Consider the following 20,838-nt stretch of genomic DNA (forward strand, 5'->3'; position numbering starts at 1 on the left):
GCAGCAAACGGGTGCCTGGGACTTGGATACCTCATCCCAAAGTATCCATCTCCCAGGCACCTCCAGGAAGGAGCCCAGAGCACTGAGTGCCTCCTCTATCCCAGAGCTCTCACCTTTTTACCATTGCAAATCCCATTGCTCCAAGCTGGCACCTGCATTTGCGCTCCCTCAGGTCTTTCTGTGGCCTCAAGGTGCTCCTGTCTAGATGGAGAAATGTCTTCAGATGCTGCCAAGAAGAGTCCGGGTGTGCAGAAAAGCCACCCGCACACCCAAAGACACGCGCTGGCCCTGGGCTTTTGCTGAGCACCCAGCTGAGTGGGGACCCAGGGGTGTGTTAAGCAAATTGCAGAAGAGTAAAAGGCAGAGATGTAAGGAGAATATTTGAATAGAACTCCCCTGGAGCTGCTGGAACAGATCAGAATAATACCACAAAGTGCAATTTTCCCAGCAGGAATGACTCCCTGCGCAGTCCACAGGAGCATTTGTGTGCCAAAACACACCCTGGTGCATAGTTCACAGTGCAGCAGTCTGAGAGAAAGCAGTAGTGTCTTTCTGGGTTGCAGGGCTGGGAATATACTGGCTTCCTTTGGCCTCTCGAAAACAAAAAATATCTAGTAAGAAGGGAGGAAAAAAATGATTTCTTTTCATTAGGAATCATTTCACACTGCCTTTCAGCACTTCACAGTGACCATCTCCCAGTTCTGTAAGCGGGGTGTCAGGGCATGCGGGAGGTGCAGCCAGAGGCAGGGCTGCAGCAGCGTGGGAGCCAGTGAAAAGAATAAGAATGCATATTGTATTCTATTCTATTCTATGCTATGCTATGCTATGCTATGCTATTCTAAATTTCTACTCCATTCTAGAATTTCTATTCTAAAGGAACAGAAATAGGAAACAACTCAGTCTAAGTCCTGTGTGACCCAGCAGCCTGTTAAGCATGCTCAGACTGGTGAGGTTCAACATTTCAGTTCAGGGTTTGGTGTCCCAGGACTCCCACCGCTTTCTGCAGCCCGGGGAGCAGGGGCCACGTTGGACAGGGAGCATCATTCCCTTCCTCCTTCAGCCCTGGAGGTTGTCTTACCTTCCTGCCATACTCCCATCCCTCTTGCAGGGGCACTGGTCACAGACTTAAGATAGATGGGCCCTTTCATACTTTTCTGTTTCATTTTTTTCCCTTGCAATTCATTTCCCTTCACTAGGCTGCAGCCAAGAATTTAACACATTAACATTTTTCTGTTTGTTTGAGTTTACTGTTCTAATCTGTTTGCATTTCTTATTGAACATAATGGCATGAGATATTAGGAGTTAATCAGACCTAGGTCTCCCCAAAATCTGCTGAAATGCTCCAGTGAGTTAGGTGTGTTTGAAGTATGGATTTGAAAGGACCATGCCAAGCTGTTTGCTTGAAATATGTTTGTGATGCTGAGTTTACTTCAAAGCAGGCATGTCTGAAATTGCTGGATGCACTCAGCAAGGGACATGTGAAGCCAGTGGGGAACTGATGATCAACAGAGCCTACCTCCGAAGTATCAGTGGGACAGGTGGGCAGGTTCAGATATCTTCATCAAAATACAGAACAGACATAAGAGTGTAAAAGGAGGTTTGAGGCAGTGGGGAAATGAGAAGAGGGGAGAGGTTATAACTGTGACTGCATCATGTTACCTGGGATGTGTAACACACTGTATGATCTTAACTTGGAGGATGTATGGAAAAGCAGCAAAATCATTAAAATTTCTCCCCCCATTCCTCACGTTAGTCCAAATGCAAAAGAACACTGACTTTCACAATGTCCTCTGAAGTAAGCAGCTTCCACTAGGAGACAGCCTACCACTTGGAGACTTCAAGTGTTGCACGTCACCCCCACACCAATTTGCTTTACCTAAAAATGACTTATATACTTTATATACTTCTCATGCAGACCTTTCTCTTGGCTTCAAGATGTATGCTACAGCAGCAAGCTGAAAAAGCAAGCATTCACAAACTCATCACTTCCTCAAACAGACAGACAGTATATGGAGATGGCCAGAAAGCAGACTTGTAAGAAATTCCTCCCCCCCGACTTTTTTTTTTTTTTTTTTTTTTTTTTTTTTTTTTTTTTGTAATATAGCACCAAGTAAAACCTTCCAAAGTTTTGCAGCTGCTCCCATGGAACCAATGTCCCTTCACTGTGGATGGAAGTGGGGAAGGCAGTGAACAGCACTGACGTGTGGCTAGGGCAGAGCTCCCCAAATCCCTGGCCCTGCCACAGACCCACCTGGCTGGGGGCACCAGCCTACAGCTCCCTCTATTCCCGGCCCTTGAGCTAACCAGAAAGAAATTTCACAGAACCTGGCCTTGAGCTTGGCCAAACCAATTTGAAGCTCAGAAGTGGTAAGTGGGATAATTAGTGCTGTATGAAATGGGGCTTTTCATGAGGATGCTTGCTTTCACTGGAGAGATTTTGACTGGCCCTACTGCAAGCCCTGCCATGGACAGCTGTGATGAGACCAAGCTGGGCTTTTAAAAGCTGCTTAAAGCAGCTCATTACCAGAAAGATTGGAGCGAGATCAGAGAAAGGGGAAGGAAAAAATTATGAAAGTATTGGTGTGAGTAAGTTAGGAGGGAAGATTAAAAGGGTAGAATACCTATACCATGGCTGAGCAACATCTAGTGTGGAAAGGTGAGAAGAGAGACATCTCTGTGTGGGTTTGAAGGCTGCAAGTACTCAAGGAAAGATTTATTTGGGGTGGGGTAGCAGATGGAGGAGGAGACATGGGATGTCAGTTACAACAGGGCTGTCCTCGCTGACATTTGTCCTCTACAGGCCCAATGACAGCACATCCTCCAGTGAGAGACCATGATACTTGCTGACTTCTGCTGGGGTCTGGAGGACGCTCCACATCCCAAGGGTATCTGGGAGGAAGAACATGTAGAAATGAGGGAACAGAGGGTCAACCAACACATGGCCCTAGAAAGAACGGACACTATCTGTCTGCTTCTGTCCAGATAGGAGAGCACCTGGGCAGAGTTCACTCACCACTCGCACCCTGCGTGCTGCAGGAAACCCGGTTCCCATTTATCTTTTCTGGGCCTACATAAAGCAAGGCACCACTGCTTCCCACTTGCCCATAATAATTTCCTGCTATTTCCTAGTTAAATGTCAAGCTTGACTCTCAATGTGATGGCAGTACGTGTCCCTCAGGTCACTTGCACATTAATGGAGTCAGAGGTGACCAGCACAAGCGTCCCTTTAGGGCAGGAGTGCCAGAGAAGCCACATCCCCTGCTCATCCTCCCATCATTGCTGCAGCTCCTTTGCTCATTAAAGTGCAATAGATCCAAACACAAAGAGAGTGTGTGCATCATTAGAGCTAAATATGTTTTCTTCTTTAGTTTTGTTTTCTAAGGGCTATGTTTGGGGACTTGGATAATGAGGAGCTTGTTGGCAGGGCAGTTAGAAAGCTAAAGGCAATGAGGCAAAGAGATATAAAATGAGAATGTACAAGTAACAACCTTGCTGTACAGGAACGTAGTGATGTCCCCTCACACCTGTACACATAACGACTGGCACAGGAGGTCACAACAATCTGTTGTGCTTAACTGGCCCCATTACCATGGTGTCCAAGCACCTCCTGATCCCTAATATGCTCACCCCGGGGTCTTGGAGTAGGGCAGTACTATTAACCCAAGCTGAAGGAGAAACAGAGCTTTGTCCCAGGAGGGTCTCTGGAACAGCGGAACATCTTTCTGTCTTGACTGTGGCAATAAAGGGCTGTGAATTAAATGAAATCAAGGTGACTCCTCCTCCTGTGGTGTGGCAGGAGGGATTCAAGCAAGAGTAAATCAAAATGCTGTGGATTGTTTTGGTTTCAATTGCTTACCCTCTGCCTAGCCTAAATAAACTAAAATAGTAGACCAGAAAGCCCCCAGTATAACTCCCAGAGAGACTTCATTTACAAAATTAAATGATTAAATGCTTGGTCTGTGTCAGCATTTTTCAACAAACAAATTTAAGTCACACAAGGCTTCAGATCTGCCTTTCTTAGGTGTCACAAACCAGCATATTTCAGTGTTGACCAAACTGACAAAGGAAAGTTCATTGGAAAATTCCTGGTGGCTACAGCCTTCATTTCCAGTCACTGGCTACTGAATGTGCCACAGCTCTGCAGGGAGTGTGTTGCAGTGCAAACTCAGAAGCCCAGGAACTTAAATGACTAAAGAAATGCTAAACATAGATAAAAATGCCTTAAACACTGCCTATCTTTCCCTTTTCCTCTAATAATCTGCTTCACGCTAGGGTGCTAGTAGATGCTTTTGGTCATTCATAGCTAAAACTCCAATTTGGAAAGGTGGAAGCTGGTGCATGACAAAGAGGAGCAATGTCAGCAGTTCCCAAGAGCCGAGGTTTACACCAGGTGCAAGTGGAAGTGTTCAGAACAAGCAGTGGTAACAAAAAAATGGATTGAGGCATCACACTGTAAAACTTAATCTCCCATATAGAGACTTAGTCTATCATAAAAGGAACAGTGCTGGAGGATGTAAGAAAACACGAGACCCTTGGGATGATTTAATGTCCTAAAGACATAAAGACATAAGCCACAGCAATGCAGAAATGAGCTCAGTAAAACAGAGGCTATTACATTTCAATTGGTTATGTGTACTCTACATAAAACACAATCAAAACACTTGTTTTTAAAGGATGCAAATGCCTTTCTCAGGCTGAGCAGGAGCGCTGTTACTGAAGTGGAATCTTAAATATCATTTTAGGCTTTAAACTTGAGTGATGTTTCTCCATTCGGCCCAACTGCCCAGGGAAGACAGAAAGGACCGCTCATACTTTGGTTCAGCAGAGTTAATGTGAGACCTGGCAGCCAAGTCAGGAAAACTAGGGTCATTTTCTGCTTCGCAGAAATTTGCAAATTTTCTTTTTCTTTTTTCTTTTTTTGGTCATTTCCAGAATTTGCCCCTTTGCTGTATAATGGGTGCACCCCTTTTTTTAAACAGCAGTGCCTGGTTTTCTTTTTCTTTCTTTCTTTTTTTTTTCTTTGGTGGGAAGTTCTTCTCAAGAAAGATGGGTGATGGGTGGTAAGGGGGCCTCCTGTCAAGGAGTGACAAAAACTTGTCACAAGGAGTGACTGAAAACTTGTCGCATATAGAAATGCATAAAGTCTTTCCCTTCTTCTCCTCCTGTCTTTGATCATCCAGTAACTAAACTTGGAAAATCAAGCCTCCCATCCTAGGTGGACATTTCCAAGACCTCTTGCTGGAAGCACTGAGAAGAATTCTGTCTATTGCTATACCCTGGGAGGGATTTGTAATGAAATGGTATTTCAGGAAAAGAAATTTCTTTTTCAAAAATGATGATTTTGGAATGAGAATGAGCGACCCTTAGAAATGGAAATAATCTAAGCCAAAATGAGACACTTAATTTCCAGTTTCTTGTTTGATTTAACTCTGGTTTTACTCTACTGTTTTAATGTAACACAGTGAGGTGTAATAAGAATTTAAATAATATAGATTGTGATAAATATTTTATAGGTATTTAATATTTATATATTGCATTTGCTTTTTCAAATCAACCTCTATTAACAGAAAGAAGCACTTCCAGAATGGGGTTCTGACATTTCAAAATGAAATTTCCACTTGGTGAAATATTTCTAAATTCTGCTTTTCATTCAGATGTGAAGGGAAAATTAATTTCAAAATACTCAACATCCTCCAAGATGGGATGATGATCTTGCCTCTCGTTTTGTAACTCGGGCCTTTTCCAGCAGGTTTTGATGGAGGCTGTTCTCTGTACAGTGAGGACTTCATTAACATTTTCAGAGGGCTAAGCCAGAGCCACAAAAGATGTTTAGTTATTTAATTGCTGTAGACATCAGGTTTATATTTTAGCTCCTCTACTTTTCTATTTGAATAGGTTCAACAACACTGTGGGCACCATTGGCACAGAACAGAAAGGGCAGCACTGATTATATCCACCTTCAGTGCAGGGTTTCTAATCTGTGGCTGCGGGCAGGTGCGGTGGTTTTGCAACCTCTGGCTGCTCAGAACAGAGCTCTGCCACCCTCTGCTGGGGACCAGATCACAGCTGGGTCCTGGCCATCCCAGGGCCAGCAGCCCTTTGAGCTGAGCAGTGCATCACCCTGTCCCGCAGCAGCTGCGGATGAGCTGGTGTCATCAAGGCCAAATCCTCTACACGTGCTGCCTTCTTGTTGCCTGTGGCTGCTCTGCACAGCCAGACTTGGTCTGGTCTTACCGCCCTGGTGTGAGTTGGTTCATGTTGCAGCTGCAGAGAGGAAGGGCAATCCTGCACCACCAGTCACTGTGCCCAAGCAGCCTGACTGCCCCAGCTTTGGGGCTCACAGCTCAGGGAGATGTGGGTGCTGCAACTTCCCAGCTGCAAGCAAGCAGGTATGTGAAGCTGCCCGCCGCAGAGTGCATCCAAATACCCTTAACTCTGCCTCACAGGAGCACTGGCTCCCTCACGCCTCCTCCACTTTGCTGCCCCTTCCAAGCAGTCCCCACTATCTGTCCCTGCACTCACCATCATTGCCAGGGCTATTCCTGGTCCCTGAGACATGATGAAAAGTAGCGCAAATGCTTCCCTGTGGTAGGTTTATAATAACCTACGTATAAGAACAAATAAAAGGATACCTTTATTTTTCCCCAGTGGGGTTTATTTCTTCTTCTGGTGCTGGCTTTGGTCAGAGGAAAATGGAAGGAGATGGGCTTGAGGGGCTGAGCAGCACTGTGGGTTCCTAAAGCAGCACTTAGTGCCTAGTTTCAACAGCTCAGCATCCACCTCTAACTGTTACTCCAAAATATAAGGGAAAGATGGAGAACATATTGATTAAGAAAGAAAGCTGGAAGAAATAAGAAAAATTAAAGAGCTAGGAAATGCTTTCAGTGCTACAGACTAGGACAGGAACCAGCTGCCAATCCTGGCCACGCCACTGAATCTCCGCGCACACAGAGCAGGCAGTGATTCACGTCTGATGAGGGGGAAAAACCTGCCGCTGCAGATTTCTGCTTGAGGACAACTTCTTCCCCTCAGATCTCTGCCTTCTGGAGAATTTTGTTTTCAAATCAAAATGCAATGAATTTAGGCTGAAAGATTAGCAGGGCTCTGACTCAACCAAGAAGGGATTGCTGGCACTCTGGGAAGTTCCTGGGGTTTGGAATTGCAGCAAACCCTCTGCTTCTGACTGCTCCAGGACCAAGATTTTGCTCACAGTGTGTCACATCCATTACACCTCTGACTTTCCGTCCTTTTTATTATCATGGCTTCCTGCACAAGAAACACTCCTGGAAGCTTGTTCTGAAGACACCACAAGCTCCAGGGAGGTCGAGATCCTTTCCAGTCATGGCCTCAAAGGATGCCCCCAAGCAGCTAGTCAAAGTAGATTTATTTGTGCAGAAAAAAGAAAAATGAACAGTATGGAGGTGTCTAGGCTGTACCAGAGGATGCTTTCAAATGCTTTACAATTCCTCCTGAAGAAATGGGTGATCTGAATGAGGGGTTAATTCTCTGACTGAAATTACACATCAGTTTGCAGGAACTGCTCACTCCGCTCTGCCATACCCAGCTCATGGTCTCCAGAAGTAGACACTCTTTGTAAATTGCTCTTTTATCCTGATTTATGTCAGGCAAATATTTGATTTCATTCTTTTCAGAAGTAAAAAAATGCATTAGCGCATGTGGGAGAAGATACAGGATGACAACAACGGAGCAGTAAATAGATGTGTGCACTCAGAGAACGGGAATGACAAAACTGCATTTAGGAGCTAATACAGATCCCAGTCATGCTGGAACAGAGCTCTCTTATGGTTATCTACTTTTCTGGATGTTTTGTGGAATGCTGGAGAGTTCTATATTTATGGATTTCACTTTGTGTTCCAAAGCCTGGCAGGCAAATGAGAAATATGAAGAAAGGTAGAACAATGTCAACCACGAATTTGGGCTTTCAGCTTCTCATACCCTGAAGGGCAGAAATCAATCCTTCCCTTTTCAAGCCTGAGGACAGTCTCTGCTTTAGGATATTTCCCATGTTTTTTTCATGATAGAAAAAAGGACATTTCAGCATTTCTGAGCCAAAGAATCATCTGGTGAATATAGTCAACTCTGGCTGTCTGCCTACAGCTAGCCACAGTCTGCACCCTGTTTGCCTTAGAGCACCAAAGTCTTCTTCATTCCTATGCTTTGACTTACTTATTCTCCCCCCCCTCCCCCCCCTCCCAGAGGAAAGCAACAGAAGGATTTTGTTATCTTGTTATTAATCATGTTTAACGCAAGAATGCCTAAGGATCAACCAGGATTAAGTCCCTGTTGTGTTCAGTGCTGCAAAGCACAGAGCTGTAAGCAAAGGTGCTGCACAAAGAGCTCCTCTTTCTGGGTCTGCAGAATCCCTGTGGCCACAGCTGTATAAACGTGCTTTGAGGTAGGGCAAGGAGTGGTTGGGTTTATTTTCTAACAAGGGGCATTTGGGTTAGACACATCGGGACAACTGTTTTGTGATGGGGCCAATTAAATACCGAGAGTAATCTCCTCGCAAAGGTACAGTCCTGCCATTACTGGGGTGGGAATGGGCCAGTCATGCACACAGCCTGGATGCTCCACCATTTGACAAAGCAATGACCACATGAAGTCCCTTCAACCATGACTTTCTATGAGTTCTATAATTGCTGTGATCAACCAATGCTTCTACTCATTATCCTTCATCCTGCCCCTGACTTCCCAACATTGAGAAACCAGTCTGGCTGAGTGAGCCTTAGTAGGGCCATCTCCAGCCTTCTCTGGGGGTCTCCCCACAGAGCAATGCAGCACAAGCCCCACATTTTTGCAGTCTGTGGAATTTGTTAAGCATATCCTGGCATATGCTCATGTCCTGCTTCCTTATGCCTGGGCTCCACGTCATGCTGGAGAAAAAGCTGAGCCCCAAACCCTGGCCCTACTTCACTGGATGTTTATGGACAAAACCAGAAATATTGATGTGCAAAAACCTGTCACCATAACACACATCTCTGCCTTTCTGGAAAAAAAAATCAGTCTTGTCATCTCTTGTTTGTGTTCCTGTGCTGGAATGCTCCATTATCTTCATCACAACTACAGGAAGGGTATTAACACTCCAGAATTGCAATAAGGAGCAGGGTGGATTTAAAATGCTTGTTTCTGATCTCTGGTCAAAGAAATAGGGTTGTAAAAGAAATTACCAGGTCAGAATTTATGACAGTTAATGGGCTGATGCATTTGCAGGATTGCTGGACATCTGGATTCAGCAACTGCCTAATGACAAGCAACTAAAAATGATCCCTGAGGAGAATGAACCTGCAGACCACAATGCCAGCATGCCCATTTGAAGGCACTGATCTTGCCTTTTTCATAGCATACAAGAGAGCAATTTTTGTGCCAGTGGCTGTGCAAAGTTCCATAGAAAGAACACACAGGGATCCTACCTGTGAATGCAACTGGTCACATTCAGAGAGCTAAATGCTCTGGACCAAGACAGTGTGTCTTACAGACAGCCACAGGAGCTGTGCTTGCCAGGTAGGCTTAGCTGTTTGCAGCATTTTGTTCAAAGAAATAAGCAGGTGGAAAATGTGTCTCTGCCAAAGCTGCTGTTCTGCTGAGAGGCTGTTACTGAAATTCAGAAAATAAAACTGTATTTCAGGCCTGAGATGCAAAATGTTAAGAAGTGAGTGGCATCCACTGGCTCAGCTCTCAAAACCTCATCTCTGCTACCCTGATTACAGCAAATGCTGGCTTTTTTACAATAACGCCTGACACTGTCCAGGAGTCTAACCTCTCCCTCCCTGCTCCGTGCAGGGAGCAAGGCACTAAGCACATTGAGAGGCTGAGCTGGAAAACCAAAATGTACAATCAAACAGGGCTTGGTCTGAGAGGGAAAAACAATCTGTGGGAAGGAGCAGCCAGCTTTGTGCTGATTCAGAAGGCCTCAGAGCTCAGATGCCTCCCCATCCTATCACTGCAGCATGACTGGGCTGGGCATGAGGACATGGAGAAACACTTTATCTAAAAGACCAAAAAAAATCACTTTCAAAGTAATCTCATCAAAGGTAATCATCTATGTTAGGATGAGATGACTTGTATGCAGATCACACTGATAAACTAAAGGACAGAGGTGGACTGAGGACAAAAAGTCATGGTAGAAATCAGCTGGAGATGTCATGTGAGATCTGAGGGAGAATGAGACCTTTATATGCATAGTCAGACACTGCTTGTGAAGTGGATTCTCACCCCTTGAAACTCTTCAGGACTCCTAAAATGATCTCCATAACAAACCCACAAATTTTAAGATTTTTTAAGTAAAAATAAAAGCAGAAAATGTTGAGAAGTCGAAACACAGCATTCCCTCACTCTATGCCTTACCGATAAATAGCTAAATAGCATTTCTTACTTGTATTCAAGTTCTGCTGTTACTTAGATCTTAACTGCACAACTCTATTAGTAAATTTGAACCTTTCTAGGGACTGCCAAACTACCTGAGTCTCTCCCAAGAGACCAGAGGCATGGCTCAGCAGACAAGACAAAACAGGGATGCTGTTCTGTGAAGTCTTCTGTCATATCGACCTCATAAACACCGGCCTCAGTGCTGGAGATTATTCCAGGCTGTCCTGGTTTCAGTTAGGACAGTTATTTTCCCTCCTAGTAGCTGGTAGGGTGCTATGTTTTGGATTAGGATGAGAAGAGTGCTGATAACATGCTGATGTTTTAATTGCTGCAGAGCACTGCTTATACTAAGCCAAGGACTTTTCAGCTTCTCACTCTGTCCTGCCAGCGGGCAGGCTGGGGGTGCAACAAGAGCTGGGAGGGGACAGACCCAGGACAGCTGACCCAAACTGGCCAAAGGGGTATTCCATACCATCTGACGTCATGCTGAACAATATCTAGGGGTGGCTAGCCGGGGTGGGGGGGCCGGCTGCTCGGGGTTGGGCTGGGCATCGGTCAGCGGGTGGTGAGCAATTGTATTGTGCATCACTTGTTTGTACATATTATTATTATTTTCTATCTTAATAAACTGTCTTTATCTCAACTCACAGGCTTCACTTTCCCGTTTCTCTCCCCCATCCCAGAGAGGGAGGGGGAAGGGTGAGCGAACGGCTGTGTGGTGGCTGCCAGCCGGGTTAAACCACAACAGCTCTTTTGGCGCCCAACGTGGGGCACGAAGGGTTGAGATAACGACAGATCTAATCAGAATGTTGATTGCTTTAATATCAAGTTTGCTGTGCCTGTATTCCAAACTGAGTTTTATAGCACGTTACTTGCTGTATGTGATCCCTGTCGTGCTGTTTATCCTTTCCGGGCCCTGGTTTAAGATCGTTATGGTACTGTGCTGTGTAACAATAGTTTACGATATGATGAAGTATCTGGCCGTGACTCTAACTTGGTATTTGTACTCAGCACTATCGTCGACTCTGTACTTTGGAAACTATATCTCGGAAACTTAACAATTACACCTACTGCCTTTTTTCATCAGGGAGCCAGTCTGTGAAGGGGACAGGGAAAGATATTTTTCCTTACTTGTTCACTCTCCCTTTCTCGTTCAGCAACCTCTTATCCCCCGAGCTAGTTACGATAGCTCTCCAAGATGCTGAATATCCTTGGGATACTCAGACCAGCATGTTCTTGTTGTTATGTCTCTTGAATGCACTTCAGGTTCTGTTTAAGGTTAAACAACTACTTAGGAATCTCATGCAGAGATCTGTCCTGAGGCGGGATAATTGTGAGTGGCAGGGAGTGTGGGAGGATATGGGCAGGTGGCTAGAGCAGTGGGCTTCTCCGATGTTTTGTAGATTCACCCCTGAACAACTGCAAAATCCTAAAAAACTGGTAGAATGCTTGCAAAAAGAGTGTCATGACTCTGGCAGTTCCAAAGTGACACAACTCACTGTAGCATGTTGGGGCCTGGCCTATGCCTATCGAGCTGCAATTGATGCTACTATGCACCGAGTGACAGACCCTGCAGCCACTCCAGCTCCTGTTCCTGCAGCCACCCCAGCTCCTGCTCCAGCTCCTGCTCCTGCAGCCGCCCTAGATCCTGCTCCAGCTCCTGCTCCTGCAGCCGCCCCAGCTCCTGTTCCAGCTCCTGCTCCTGCAGCCGCTCCAGCCCCTGCAGCCGCTCCAGCTCCAGCTCCTGCAGCCGCTGCAGCTCCTGTGGCTGGGCCAGAGAAACGAGACGTAGCAGTGCAAGTTGCCCCTGCAGAGGGTGTTCCCACCCCTGGGGCAGACCCTGTGGCTGGGCCAGAGAAACGAGCTGTAGCAGTGCAAGTTGCCCCTGTAGACAAGGTGAAAAAATGGTATAGAGACTCAGGTCGTTTAGAACGCAGAGAGTCTTCTGCTAGGTGTAGGTATGGAGAAGACGAGGCTGGGCCATCAGAGGTGCAGGAGGATGAAGATGGGGATGTTGAAAAATCAACAGTAGTTACCCGAAACCTATACCAGCGTGAGCTACGAGATGTACAAAAAGATTTTGGTCGCTGCATAGGTGAGCAGCTTGTCACCTGGCTGCTCCGGTGCTGGGATACCGGAGCCAATTGTGTGGAATTAGAGGGCAAAGAAGCCAGGCGGCTGGGATCCCTTGCTAGAGATGCAGGCATTGACAAAGCAATTGCAGATGGAGCACGATCTCACAGCCTCTGGAGGCGTCTCCTGTACGCTGTAAGGGAAAGGTTTCCCTACAAGGAAGAACTTGTATGTCTGCCAGGCAAGTGGACCACTATGGAGAAGGGAAGCCAGTACCTGAGGGAATTAGCCGTACGGGAGGTGATTTATGAGGACCCAGACAATGGACAAGTACTCCCAGATCCAGATGAAGTCAGGTGTACTCGACCCATGTGGCGGAAGTTTGTACGGAGTGCACCATCATCATATGCCAGCTCATTGGCAATAATGGCCTGGAAAGAGGATGAGGAACCCACAGTGGGTGATGTGGCTAAACAACTCCGGCACTACGAAGAAAGCCTCTCCTCTTCCCTACAGGCCTGCGTCTCGGCTGTGGAGAAACTTTCTGAAAGCGTCCATCAACTAACAGAGAATACTTTGGAGAAACTTTCTGAAAAGGTCCACCACCTTGAAGAGAGATTATTTTCCTCCCCACCTGAACGAACCAGGGTTCACCAACTAAAAGAGAATACTTTGGAGAAACTCTCTGAAGAGGTCCAGCAACTTAAAGAGAGTTTATTTTCCTCCCCTTGTGTACAAACCAATGTCTCTGCTATTAGGGGTAAGTGCCCTTTTGTACAAGGAAGACGATATGGTGGATACACACCTCGGGCCATCCTGTGGTTTTACCTACGTGACCATGGAGAGGACATGAGAAAATGGGATGGAAAATCCACCGCGACCCTAGAGGCACGGGTACGTGAGTTGCAAAAGAAAACAATCGGGAAAAAGGGGGTCTCTGAAAAGTTTGCTGCTCCAACTTCCAGCAGGCAGTCCTTTAAACACAGGAATGAAGATTCTGATGAGGATTAGAGGGGCCCTGCCTCCAGCCAGGGGGAGGAAAGGGACAATCGAGTTTATTGGACTGTGTGGATTCGATGGCCTGGCACATCAGACGCACAGAAGTATAAGGCTTTAGTAGACACCAGTGCACAATGTACTCTAATGCCATCAAACTATACAGGGCCAGAGCCCATCAGTATTTATGGAGTGACGGGGGGATCCCAGCAATTAACTGTATTGGAAGCTGAACTGAGTCGAACTGGGAAGGAGTGGCAAAAACACCGTATTTTCACTGTCCCGGATGCTCCATGCATCCTTGGCATAGACTATCTTAGAAGAGGATATTTCAAGGACCCAAAAGGGTTCCGGTGGGCTTTTGGCATAGCTGCCTTAGAGACAGAGGGCATTGAACAATTGTCTACCTTGCCCGGTCTCTCAGAGGACCCTTTTGTTGTGGGGTTGCGGAGGGTCGAAGAACAAGTGCCAATTGCTACTACAACTGTGCACCGGCGGCAATATCGCACCGACCGAGACTCCCTGATTCCCATCCATGAGCTAATTCGTCAACTGGAGAGCCAAGGAGTGATCAGCAAGACTCATTCACCTTTTAATAGTCCCACATATCCAGTGCGAAAGACTAATGGGGAGTGGAGACTAACCGTGGACTATCGTGGCCTGAATGAGGTCACACCACCACTGAGTGCTGCAGTGCCGGACATGCTAGAACTCCAGTACAAACTAGAATCAAAGGCAGCCAAGTGGTACGCCACAATTGATATCGCTAATGCATTTTTCTCCATCCCTCTAGCAGCAGAGTGCAGGCCACAGTTTGCTTTTACTTGGAGGGGAGTCCAATATACTTGGAATCGGCTGCCCCAGGGGTGGAAACATAGCCCTACAATTTGCCATGGACTGATCCAGTCTGCGCTGGAGCAGGGAGAAGCTCCTGAACACCTGCAGTACATCGATGACATCATTGTGTGGGGTGACACAGCAAAGGAAGTTTTTGAGAAAGGGAAGAAAATAATCCTAATCCTTCTGAAGGCCGGCTTTGCCATAAAACAAAATAAAGTTAAAGGACCTGCACGAGAGATCCAGTTTTTAGGAATCAAATGGCAAGATGGACGTCGTCAAATCCCAATGGATGTGATCAACAAAATAACAGCTATGTCTCCACCAACTAGCAAAAAGGAAACACAAACTTTCCTAGGTGTCGTGGGGTTTTGGAGAATGCACATTCCAAATTACAGTCTGATTGTAAACCCACTCTACCAAGTAACCCGTAAGAAGAATGATTTTGAATGGGGCCCTGAGCAACGACAAGCTTTTGAACAAATTAAGCAGGAAATAGTTCATGCAGTAGCCCTTGGGCCAGTCCGAACGGGACCAGATGTAAAGAATGTGCTCTACACCGCAGCCGGGGAGAATGGCCCCACCTGGAGCCTCTGGCAGAAAGAACCTGGGGAAACTCGAGGTCGACCCCTAGGCTTTTGGAGTCGGGGATACAGAGGATCTGAGGCCCGCTACACTCCAACCGAAAAGGAGATCTTGGCGGCATATGAAGGAGTTCGATCTGCTTCGGAAGTGGTCGGTACTGAAGCACAGCTCCCCCTGGCACCCCAACTGCCAGTACTGGGCTGGATGTTCAAAGGAAGGGTCCCCTCTACACATCATGCAACTGACGCTACATGGAGCAAGTGGGTTGCACTGATTACTCAGCGGGCTCGACTAGGAAACCCCAGTCGTCCGGGAATCTTGGAAGTGATTATGGACTGGCCAGAAGGCAAATACTTTGGGATGTCATCAGAGGAGGAGGTGGTCCGTGCTGAAGAAGCTCCACTGTACAACAAGCTACCAGAAAATGAGAAGAGATATGCCCTGTTCACTGACGGGTCCTGTCGCATTGTGGGAAAGCATCGGAGATGGAAAGCTGCTGTATGGAGTCCTACACGACGAGTTGCAGAAGCTGCTGAGGGAGAAGGTGAATCGAGTCAATTTGCAGAAGTGAAAGCCATCCAGCTGGCTTTAGATATTGCTGAACGAGAAAAGTGGCCAGTTCTCTACCTATACACTGATTCGTGGATGGTAGCAAATGCCCTTTGGGGGTGGTTACAGCAATGGAAACAGAACAACTGGCAGCGCAGGGGCAAACCCATTTGGGCTGCTGCATTATGGCAAGATATTGCTGCCCGGGTAGAGAACCTGGTTGTAAAGGTACGCCATGTAGATGCCCATGTGCCCAAGAATCGGGCTACTGAAGAACATCAAAACAACCAGCAGGTGGATCAGGCTGCCAAGATTGAAGTGGCTCAGGTGGACCTGGACTGGCAACATAAGGGTGAACTATTTGTAGCCCGATGGGCCCATGAAACCTCGGGCCATCAAGGCAGAGATGCAACATACCGATGGGCTCGTGATCGAGGGGTGGACCTGACCATGGACACTATAGCACAGGTTATTCATGATTGTGAAACACGTGCTGCAATCAAGCAAGCCAAATGGTCAAAGCCTCTTTGGTACAGGGGACGATGGCTGAAATATAAATATGGAGAGGCCTGGCAGATTGATTACATCACACTCCCTCAAACCCGCAATGGCAAGCGCCATGTACTTACAATGGTGGAAGCAACCACCGGATGGCTGGAAACATATCCTGTGCCCCATGCCACTGCCCAAAACACTATCCTGGGCCTTGAAAAGCAAGTGCTATGGTGACATGGCACCCCAGAAAGAATTGAGTCAGACAATGGGACTCATTTCCGAAACAACCTTATAGATACTTGGGCCAAAGAACATGGTATTGAGTGGGTATATCACATCCCCTATCACACACCAGCCTCTGGTAAAGTTGAGCGATACAATGGACTGTTAAAGGCTACACTGAAAGCAATGGGTGCTGGGACATTCAGAAATTGGGATGCACATTTGGCAAAGGCCACCTGGTTAGTCAATACTAGGGGATCTGCCAACCAAGCTGGGCCTGCCCAACCAAACCTGCTACGTACAGTAGAAGGGGATAAAGTTCCTGTAGTGCATGTAAGAACTATGCTAGGTAGAACAGTCTGGGCTACTCCTGCCTCAGGAAAAGGCAAACCCATTCGTGGCATTGCTTTTGCTCAAGGACCTGGATGCACTTGGTGGGTAATGCAAAAGAATGGGGAGGTCCGGTGTGTACCTCAAGGGGATTTAATACTGGGTGAGAATAGCCCATGAGTTGAGTTGTATTATGTTAATTATTATTAACACTGTGTGTCGTCATTACCGTAGATGAAAATAGTGATTAACTAGAATGTATTGGAAAGAGTGTAACCTGAGCATGACATAAATGGTATGGAATAAGGGGTGGATATATGTCCTGCTTTCAGTTAGGACAGTTATTTTCCCTCCTAGTAGCTGGTAGGGTGCTATGTTTTGGATTAGGATGAGAAGAGTGCTGATAACACACTGATGTTTTACTTGTTGCAGAGCAGTGCTCACACTAAGCCAAGGACTTTTCAGCTTCTCTCTCTGTCCTGTCAGCGGGCAGGCTGGGGGTGCAACAAGAGCTGGGAGGGGACAGACCCAGGACAGCTGACCCAAACTGGCCAAAGGGGTATTCCATACCATCTGACGTCATGCTGAACAATATCTAGGGGTGGCTAGCCGGGGTGGGGGGGGCCGGCTGCTCGGGGTTGGGCTGGGCATCGGTCAGCGGGTGGTGAGCAATTGTATTGTGCATCACTTGTTTGTACATATTATTATTATTATCATTATTATTTTCTATCTTAATAAACTGTTTTTATCTGAACTCACAGGCTTCACTTTCCCATTTCTCTCCCCCATCCCAGAGAGGGAGGGGGGAGGGTGAGCGAACGGCTGTGTGGTGGCTGCCAGCCGGGTTAAACCACAATGTCAAATGTACCAGCATGGGCAGAGCCTGTGTCTGCCCAGGGGAAAGCAAGGCCTCTAACCACTGATCTAGTTTAGATATTGTTTTCTTTCTGGATCCAGAAATGCCAGTCTAGTTAGGAGAAGTAGTTACTTACAACTTGAAGGAGAAAAAAGAAGTGATTTACAAGAACATCTTGGAATGGAAAACCTTTTTGCTTTTTTTCAAAAATGCTCATCTTAATTTTCTGGGCTCGCCAGCTGTGCCACAGGGTGCCCTCCAGACAGCAAGCGAGGATGTGGTTTTTCAGAAAGACACCCCATTCTCATAGAGCAATTTCAGGAGAGTGTGTTGCAATTCAACCTAAGCTTCTGAGCTGGCTGAGTGCAAGCAGACATGCAGTGTAGTGCTGCAGATGTGTGTGCTGCTCTCTGGGAAAGCCCCAAGCACCATGTTCACTGAGTGCAGCTCTTGTACAAACAAGAAATCTTTTTGGCTTGGGTTTAATTACATGTGTGCACATGAAGATTTGCAAGAGGAGAAAGGAGAAAACTGCTTTCTCCTTCACTACTTGATGTAATTTTTTCTTATTCTTCCACCTGCAATTAAAAATCCATTGAAGCTAGGGTAGTTCAATTACTTCTCTTTCCAGCATTGCAGGTAGGGAAATGCACGTGTCCAAATGACTGCCAGTCATGGAAAAAATCAGCTAGCTAGTTATTGCCTTTTAATATTTCCCCTGCATTGTCAATGTGTTGATACATCACACAGCTGAGACAGCATTTATGTTTTAAACCCATGTTGTCACTCGCTTAGAACAGTCACACCAGAAATACCTTTATTGGCTTGACATTTCTCAGATGTTTTCTGCATTTCAGAAGAACTCAATCATCTCTTCTTGAGTTATGTGATTAAAAAAAATATCTACAGCTCTTAATTCTTTTTCACATCCCTCTTGTGATCAAGTACCTAAAAAACCCTTTGTTTTGACTAGAGCTGCTTGTAAAATGTTCCCTCTTACCCCTTGTTCACTGCAGAATTTTGCTTTTTTGCTAAGAGGTATCTGGGTTTTGTCTTCAGGGCTTTCTGATGAATACCGAATAACGTAAGAGAAGCGGGTGCTTTTTCCAGAAACATACAGAAAAATCCCAAACCTGATTTTCTATTTAAATTTTTTTAGGTTTGGTTGAGATTTCTTTTCATCTGTCTTGGTTTTGAATTCAAACTCACTTTTTCAGTCTCAAGACATAAATTGTTTCTTAACGCCTGTTTCTTCCCCACAAACTGAAACAAAGCCTCTCTCCTTCCACAGCCCACTTGCACATGGAACCATTTGAAATTAGACCTCTGTATGCAGCATATCGTGCAAATGGACTCATAGTCTGAAAACAGGGTAGACTTTCTACAAGGACGACCATCTCAAGAGTATGTGCTCTTGTCCCACTAAAGACAGTGCCATATCACCAAGACTGCCATGCTGTGACATTACTTGGATGGGACGTCAGCATGGTGCCACCTCTGCACCTGCGGGGACCAGAGCAAGTCTCCTTCTCACCCAGGAGAGCTGACCACCAAGCCAATGCTCCTAACGCCACTTCCACAGCAGAAGCCTGACTCACACTCAGTCTACGCTGTGCCCAGGACTCGGGCAGGGTGTTGTGCCAGGGAGCACGCTAGCAACACCACTGTGAAGGATGAGCATGGTTTGGTACCCAAGAGCAACCCCTGGCACGGTGTTATTTACCAATATAGATTTAGCCAAAGAAACTGGTGGCTTCCTATAAATTCCCCTAGTTACTATGGCTACAAGGATGTTTTAAGTATGTCACAGAGAGAGAGATTTTATTGTCTCAGTAGAAAACCTACAAGACAATCACTGTGATTCTTGCTGGCTTTAAAATTAATTAATCTGTTGTAACAGGAGGTCTGTAGGGCAGACCTCAGCAAGCTGCTTGCAGGCCTGAGTCTGAAGCAAGCACTGTGGTCCCAGCAGATGAGCTGAGTGTAGTGCTGGTGCAGATTCTCCCATAGCAGCCCTGGCTCTGCAGGTCTCCCCAGGGGAAGCATTACATGCTCTTGCTGGTGAAATCAAGGAGCTTTGATTTGGTTGCAGCCTCCAGGGATGAGAAGGGAGGACAGGGACAGAGCAGAGCAGCTGGCAGTGGCTGCTCCATGGCAAAACCCTACTGCACCCGCAACCTGCCACTAAATGTCAGTCGAGTGCCATCACAATGGACATGAAAAATGGCTCTTTCTAAGAAAAGGAAAAAAGGTGAGGAAAAAAAAAAAAAGAAAAGAAAAAATAAATAAAAAAGAAAAGAAAGTGCTCAGCATTCCCTGCCAGGAGTTGCAGAGCAGTTATAAGTTGTATGGAGACTTTCAAGATAAAATAGTCCATCCCAGCCTCTTTCTTCTGCCATCACAAAGTCAAGCCCTTTTACAAGACTAACAATATGCAGACAACTGTGATACAAGGGTTATGCATTTGATTAATCTTTGTGTTATAAACCTAAAGGGTAGGATATGCTATTTCTCCCTGTCTGGAAAGCCCTGGCTACCAAAGTCCCTGAAAAATATAGATTTTTCCCACTAGTTCAATTGCCATTAATAAGAAAGTAAAACAGGCTCTGCAAACATCTCTGCTTTTTTATGCTCTCAGTCTCCCTGTGTGATTGCTCTGAAATCCCTTGATCTTTGGTAGTGCTACCCGAAGGCACTGTCTGTACCAAATGGAAGACCAAGCTCAGACCAAGAAAGAGACTGCTGGGTTTCTGATGACCTTTTGCTATCTTTATTTTAAGTATGCTGGTCATGTAAAACCAGCTTCCTGGCAAACAAAAACAGCATATAAAATAACCCTGGATCCAATTTCTCATTCCAGGGCTCCTCAGCACAGAAGTCTCCCTGCGTGACAGCTACAGATGATAAATGCACTGACTCAGACCAAGCTCAGCTGTACTGAACCAGCCTGGTCTCATTTCATCTGCTCCCATTAGGACAGGCTAAAGTCAAGCTTAAAACTAAACTGAAGAAAAGATCTTAGAAATCTAAACACAAACCCCACCTCGTGGAATACTTCTCAAAGCTAGCAGAAATAGGCTCTCATTTTTTGTTGACTTAACAAGAAAATCCAGTTTTGTTTTAAGTTTTTTTTCAGGGTAGAGTTTGAAAAACAAGGTACTGTCTACCTTGCCAGCCACTTGGGAAAGCTGTGTGGCCAGGTGACGTGAGCAGAGTTTTATTTCCCCCATCCTGTCCAAACTTCCTATTGGTCTCCCTCAAGCAATATTCACAAGCATGGCTATCCCCTCAAAGAGCAGTTGCATCTCAGGTTCACCAGCTGAGCTTTGCAGAATTACTGAGTCATTACTGTATCTGAACCCATACAAATACACAGTATTAATATAGCTCTCTGAAATTTTCCAGCCAACAGTTCTGAGCCATCATCCTAAATCCCAGTGATTTTTACTGCTTTGGAGGAGCTCATATTTCTGCAAGGGTCCATCTCTGGTGACATCTGTTAAACCACA

The 20,838-nt window shown here is 46.0% G+C and overlaps 1 protein-coding gene across 1 annotated transcript in view; it reads right to left on the minus strand.

Moving 5' to 3' along the window:
* ASIC2 (acid sensing ion channel subunit 2) overlaps positions 1-20,838 on the minus strand; it is a 519,540-nt gene that overhangs the window by 166,551 nt on the left and 332,151 nt on the right. The gene's annotated exons all lie outside the window — the stretch shown is intronic.

Source organism: Oxyura jamaicensis, chromosome 27 (assembly GCF_011077185.1).
Source record: "Oxyura jamaicensis isolate SHBP4307 breed ruddy duck chromosome 27, BPBGC_Ojam_1.0, whole genome shotgun sequence".
NCBI lineage: Eukaryota > Metazoa > Chordata > Aves > Anseriformes > Anatidae > Oxyura > Oxyura jamaicensis.